Source organism: Salmo salar, chromosome 02 (genome assembly GCF_965601325.2).
Source record: "Salmo salar chromosome 02, fSalSal1, whole genome shotgun sequence".
Taxonomy (NCBI): Eukaryota; Metazoa; Chordata; class Actinopteri; order Salmoniformes; family Salmonidae; genus Salmo; species Salmo salar.
In genome coordinates this window covers 84,771,414-84,777,785 of record NC_138292.1, presented here as the reverse complement: position 1 = coordinate 84,777,785, position 6,372 = coordinate 84,771,414, and the positions used below count along the sequence as shown (strand labels likewise).

Here is a 6,372-nt window from a genome sequence, read left to right as displayed (position 1 = left end):
GACAGAGGGACCCTAGGAGGGACGTAAAGGAGTTGATGAAATCCTGTTAAGACAGACAATCAGGTGAAAGGAGGTCCTAACTAGTCTATGATCTAAATTGATCGAAACCTGTGGACACTGTAGCCTTTAAGGACTGGAGTTGCACATGTCATAGAATAACATGAACAAGGAAGTGACAGACTAATAGTGCATTGTTGGTAAATGGTGACAGACTGACTGATCTGCAAGTAATAATAGATATGTATTTGTTATGCAAAGTGATTTGTAGATCAGTCAGTCTGCGTGTGGAGGAGGATGAAAACCTTTAGTGACGTGCAGGACAGAGTAAAACACAGGCTATCAATGACATGTAGCTTTTCTCATAGACAGGGGAGGTTACTACAGTCGTGGCCAAAAGTTTTGAGAATGACACAAATATTAATTTCCACAAAGTTTGCTGCTTCAGTGTCTTTAGATATTTTTGTCAGATGTTACTATGGAATACTGAAATATAATTACAAGCATTTCATAAGTGTCAAAGGCTTTTATTGACAATTACATGAAGTTGATGCAAAGAGTCAATATTTGCAGTGTTGACCCTTCTTTTTCAAGACCTTTGCAATCCGCCCTGGTATGCTGTCAATTAACTTCTGGGCCACATCCTGACTGATGGCAGCCCATTCTTGCATAATCAATGCTTGGAGTTTGTCAGAATTTGTGGGTTTTTGTTTGTCTACCAGTCTCTTGAGGATTGACCAGAAGTTCTCAATGGGATTAAGGTCTTGGGAGTTTCCTGGCCATGGATGCAAAATATCTATGTTTTGTTCCCCGAGCCACTTAGTTATCACTTTTGCCTTATGGCAAGGTGCTCCATCATGCTGGAAAAGGCATTGTTCGTCACCAAACTGTTCCTGGATTGTTGGGAGAAGTTGCTCTCGGAGGATGTGTTAGTACCATTCTTTATTCATGGCTGTGTTCTTAGGCAAAATTGTGAGTGAGCCCACTCCCTTGGCTGAGAAGCAACCCCACACATGAATGGTCTCAGGATGCTTTACTGTTGGCATGACACAGGACTGCTGGTAGCGCTCACCTTGTCTTCTCCGGACAAGCTTTTTTTGGATGCCCCAAACAATCGGAAAGGGGATACATCAGAGAAAATGACTTTACCCCAGTCCTCAGCAGTCCAATCCCTGTACCTTTTGCAGAATATCAGTCTGTCCCTGATGTTTTTCCTGGAGAGAAGTGGCTTCTTTGCTGCCCTTCTTGACACCAGGCCATCCTCCAAAAGTCTTCACCTCACTGTGCGTGCAGATGCACTCACGCCTGCCTGCTGCCATTCCTGAGCAAGCTCTGTACTGGTGGTGCCCCGATCCCGCAGCTGAATCAACTTTAGGAGACGGTCCTGGCGCTTGCTGGACTTTCTTGGGCGCCCTGAAGCCTTCTTCACAACAATTGAACCGCTCTCCTTGAAATTCTTGATGATCTGATAAATGGTTGATTTAGGTGCAATCTTACTGGCAGCAATATCCTTGCCTGTGAAGCCCTTTTGTGCAAAGCAATGATGACCGCACGTGTTTCCATGGTTGACATAGGAAGAACAATGATTCCAAGCACCACCCTCCTTTTGAAGCTTCCAGTCTGTTATTCAAACTCAATCAGCATGACAGAGTGATCTCCAGCCTTGTCCTTGTCAACACTCACACCTGTGTTAACAAGAGAATCACTGACATGATGTCAGCTGGTCCTTTTGTGGCAGGGCTGAAATGCAGTGGAAATGTTTTTGGGGGATTCAAAGAGGGACTTTGCAATTAATTGCAATTCATCTGATCACTCTTCATAACATTCTGCAGTATATGCAAATTGCCATCATACAAACTGAGGCAGCAGACTTTGAATATTAATATTTGTGTCATTCTCAAAACTTTTGGCCACGACTGTATGTGAAGGAATGTGTTAAGTTTGGAAGTTGTCTCTTTATATTTCTTTCGAGATGGTATGGCCTCTGAGGACCCCCAAGACCAACTGGAGGAGGCCATTAACGAGGCAAAAAGGCTGGCTGAGGAGCTCAACCCAGAATGGGTAATGTAACAAGTCGTACATTACCGGTAATGTAACCCCTATAGCTCCCATACGTGGACAAATATTCCCAACACAACCCCAGCACCACAGCGTTATGATTTATCATTGCTTTTTGTTTGTCAAAGTAGACCCCATATGGCACAAATGTGAATTTAAACGTAGACTCTGTGATATGACCTGAACACGGGCATCAATGGTATGGCCCATTGAGCATGAGGCACAAGGGTGCACTTGTTAGCGTCCTTGTGAACTTCTACACATGTTAGCTGTGTGAGTGAGCCAGAACGTGGGTCTACTGCAGGTGCCTTTCCTCACCTGACAAATCACTTCACCTTATGTGAAAATAACAGTATTGCTTGTGCTCCATATGTGCACAAGCAAGCCATGCTTGTGGAAGACTTTTATTAGTGGGCCAGCCATGATAATTGAAATGCACTTTTTAGGAAAATAAGAAGAAAAAGACAAAACAAGGGGTTAGGTTCAGATGGAGACAAAGGGATGAGAGAGGACCGATAGTTCCTCAAACCAGGAAGGCAACTACATCCACTTCTGTTGGTTTCATCCCGTCTAGGTGTTTAATTTTATTGGTCCCTGATCTGACTTTTTCCTTTCAAACATACTGTATCATAGCATATCAAACGTTTGTTGCCATGCCATAGGCCGGTCTAGTGCCATCTACCCACAGCACATAATACATTACATGCAGGTCTGATCCCACCTTTCCCTGTCTCTAACTGTTGTCTGTCTCTGATGAAAATACATATTTAACGAAAGGAGAGTCTGAATTAAAAACCTTTTTATTTCCATTTTTTCAGCTCCAAGGGCCAGTACATCGAGAGCCAGTTTTCATTTTTTTTGCGGCTGAATGTATTAAATCAAAGTTCAAATGTATTCTTGTTTATTGTTGTATATAAATATTGTCCCTTGATTTGTTTCTTACCATTGGACGTACCAGAGGTGATATGTGGTTGCCTGACAAGCACCATCCATGTTGGCCCTGGGAAACATATCATCCTCGTAGGAATAAATGGTATGTGCAATATCTACAAGAACCAAACAGTGATGTAGCAATGCAATGTAAAAAAAAAACATTAATTCAGACTACATTTTTTCCCTCAAGGTCGCTACAATGTCACAGTGCCAGTGCTGACATGCACAACCTGTCTTACCACCTGGACAGCAAACTTGGCAGATCTGATAAAGAATGGGTTCTGGCCAGCCACTGTCAACTGTGACACCATATACCAGGTAGATGTCTTCAGCTCTTTTGAGGAGCTGAAAGTGTCAGCCCCAGAAATGTCCCGTCTGGCATTTTATGCGGATTTTGGAGCAGCGAACTGACTTCTTTGGCAGGGTAACAATAAATTATACTCAGCTTTACCAATGTCTGACTTCAGGTTAACTATGTTACATTTTGTTACAACACTTTGTGTAACATAATTTTATTTCCAGTACTACAACTACGTTAAAACTTCAGGTCTCTTGCTACAGTATGTGTTAGCCTCCTGCACCACTGTCCTGCCATGCCCCTTATCTGTGCCCCTCTTGCATCCAATATTTCCTGCTCTTTAGAACATAAGTACTCGTCCTACTTTTGCATTGGCTTTCACCTACTTTGCTGTCAACACTATGTACTGGCCCTGCTTTAACTCAAATCCAGTCAGCCATAGTGAATTATAGTATGTTTTGTTTATACTATTGTTGTAAGTTATTTCGTATATTTTCTATATGTATTTTTCCCTTACCAGAACGGAATGATCTGTGGGGACACTTTTCAAAAAAGCTTATTTGAGTGGACATACTGCCGCTCTGAAATTGATCAGGTCTGCCCAGCCTGTTCACCCAGCATGCTTGCAGTGTCAGTGGACGGGAACAAGAAGCTGTATCGATTTAAAAAAAAGGGTATGTAAAACTATTCATAATTTATCAAATAACACCGTACTCTATATCATTTAAACAATCCAAACAAGGTTTGCCTTTTCTTTGTCCAGTGTGAATGTTTTCAAATGCAGTTTGAGTTCATTTTTAGCTTAAATCTTTTGGGTTTGTAATGAAATGAATTATCAACATTGTCAAGCGTCCCACAATCATTTACTGAGGTTGATTGCTATTTCATATGTTATATATTTAATGTATGTCACGTATCCTTTCAAGGACTGATGACAAAGGATTCTTTGATGCCGTATTTATCTGCAAGGATGAAGATGTGTCTGACTTTGTGAACTATGTCCATACAAAGACTAAACATGTACGTTTCCTGTGTATCTTCTAATCTGTGAAATAGGACTGGCCTCGGGCCATCTGACTCAAAGGCAGACTCGTTATACACTATTCCAATAAAAACATATCATTTTGGAGAGATTGTAATCCTCTCTCTTCAAGTCCATGGTCGTTACACTACTCCCTCTGTTCAGAAATGCAACCCACTTTACAAGTGCTTCTTTTTAACAGTCAATCTCCAACTTCTGATCTCCATTGTAGCGAACACAGGGGGTAGCTCAGCGCCCTCAGCTAGATTTTAAAAACCTAACCACTGTCCCGTTAACACTTCCCCCCCCCCCCCAAAAAAACAAACATTTTTTCAACCTATACTCTTCTACTTCCTTGTCTAGGGTTATGGAAAAGGGGTATGTGGAGCATCCCAGTGGACAGCAGCTAAAGAGTCGTCAAGGAAAACAAACGACAAACTTGATGAAGAGGGACTCGAAGTTGCCGTCTGCCACCACGGAATACTTCTAAGGAGCCTCAACATGATGCGTGGAGAGATATTTGCGTACCCACTGTTCTTGCAGAAGGAATTGTCTGGCAGCAGGAACATACAATTCATGTGTACGGATGTGATCTGCACATTTTGGCCATACCTGACCAAAGTTGCCCTTCATTGTCCAGAGCTCGCCACTCTTCTAGACATGAAGCCACTGCTTTCCGTCATGTATGCAAAGGCACATCGTTTGAAATGCGAGGTAAGTCTTTCTTTATTAAACTGTTCAAAGACAATTTCCAGCTTCAGTCCTTTACAAGGCTTCCCATTTAGATGTTTGTTATTCACATAATTGCAACATTAAGTCAATATTGTTTTACATGTAAATTAAGATTGGGGAGGACGGAATCAGGAAGGAGCTGGCACAACTCTGGGGGAGGAAGTGGAACAAGGGAACAGCTTCTTGTCGAGGGCTGCAATCTGTTCCAAGCAAATGTCCAAAGGAGGTAAACAATGTGTTTAAGGTTGTTCTATTCAGCTATGTTAATACTTATCTGGAATAAGGAGTTCTATTCAGCTATGTTAATACCTATCTGGAATAAGGAGTTCTATTCAGCTATGTTAATACTTATCTGGAATAAGGAGTTCTATTTGGCTTTTCTAGCAAGAACAGACATGCTAACCATCCAGGCCATGGGGTGGAACAGAAGGAAGAAAAACAACACGCACAGAGTCTGGAAGATACTTGAAGGTGTATCAATACATTTATTTTAGAAGTATTATATCTATGTATTTAATTTATTTTAAAACAATTCATTATTCTGTTTTGTTTTTGTCATAATTCTCAGACAACAGCAAAAATCCGGGAGGAGACCCAGACTCTCTAAAAGTTTAATAGTGATTGGGTGTAGGCGATGAGACTCTGGACAACGGAAGTTCAGCAATGGGCTAATACAGGTAAATGAATACAAAAAATAAATAATCCTAAATGTAACTCTCCTGGACTGTCTCCTTGATGTAGTGGAGAGGCTTGCGTACTCCAATGACCCTGAGAGCTAACCCCACCGGCAGGTGCAATCAAGCCGGACAGGTGGAAGGGTAGGAGGCAGACTAAACATTCCCTGGTTCTCCAGGTTGGGGCTCAATCACCCCCCACACAACAAATCATTTGTTACAGAAACCTTCACAGGCCCTATGTTCCTCCAGGAAGTGAGTGCAACTACTCACCGTTGGAGATACGTTGTTAATTTATAGATGTATTGTATTTCAGAGGAAACAGCTGAGAACACGGATGGTCCCCAGGTAGTACAGAGAACAATTGATGTCCTGTTTCTGAGCATCAAACATGTTACATTTCATGAATATTGAATTGCACACAATTCATTTCTCTTTCATTTCAAAGCCTTGCAATTCAACAAAGAATTCCATTCTCCTTTTGTTTTGATGACTGATGGATGCAAGAAAAGACACCCTCTGCGCAGAGAGATATTGGAAGAAAAGGCCAAATTGACAGCTGCCATAGAGGAGTACAACACACTTGTACCAGGTTCAGCAATACCATCTGCAGATGAGATCCTTTCCGCAGACCTTCATGCATGGCCTTGGGAGCTGCA

At 41.9% G+C, this 6,372-nt stretch overlaps 1 long non-coding RNA gene across 1 annotated transcript; it reads left to right on the top strand.

The window, feature by feature from the left end:
* Positions 1-4,221: 4,221 nt before the first annotated feature.
* LOC106595339 (uncharacterized) lies at positions 4,222-5,862 on the top strand. The gene is made up of 4 exons (XR_014382916.1): positions 4,222-4,306; positions 4,671-5,021; positions 5,152-5,265; positions 5,424-5,862. It is a non-coding gene; the product is annotated as an uncharacterized LOC106595339 (long non-coding RNA).
* Positions 5,863-6,372: the final 510 nt, after the last annotated feature.